Raw genomic sequence first — 436 nt, 5'->3', positions numbered from 1 at the left:
GTGGAATGGGTACTTTTCCTTTTCACCACCACAGGCTTCTGGCTTCACAGAATGTCACTGGCCCTGCAGATGGCTGCTATGCACAGATCAAGGCGGTACTTCTTTCAGATCATGTGCCTGATGCTGCTGAGGATGACATGTGCATTCTTGTTGATGGTGGTCCTTACATATGAAGTGGCTGGTTTTCACTGATCTACATTTTATGACCACCATGACCCCTTTGACGTCAGCTGCAGGCTCCACTCCTGCAGTCTTGCTGTGAATCAATTAGCTTGTTGTAGCAGACAGAGTTGCAGACTTTTGGGGTATTGGGTTCAGGGCTGTACTTCTGCTTATTCCTCTTCCTCAGGAAACTGGAGTAGTTCCAAATGACCATCCATGGAAGATGCACAGACATGGCAGTGACTCCTCTCCCTATGGTGACGAGAGACAGAGA

The 436-nt window shown here is 48.4% G+C and overlaps 1 pseudogene; it reads right to left on the bottom strand.

Annotated features, from left to right (window-relative positions):
* LOC101998769 overlaps positions 1-397 on the bottom strand; it is a 12,318-nt pseudogene extending 11,921 nt beyond the window's left edge.
* Positions 398-436: the final 39 nt, after the last annotated feature.

The sequence above is a fragment of the Microtus ochrogaster genome, unplaced genomic scaffold (genome assembly GCF_000317375.1).
Source record: "Microtus ochrogaster isolate Prairie Vole_2 unplaced genomic scaffold, MicOch1.0 UNK117, whole genome shotgun sequence".
In the NCBI taxonomy this organism is placed as follows: Eukaryota; Metazoa; Chordata; class Mammalia; order Rodentia; family Cricetidae; genus Microtus; species Microtus ochrogaster.
The sequence above is the reverse complement of the archived record's forward strand: the minus strand, read 5'-3'. Positions and strand labels throughout refer to the sequence as shown.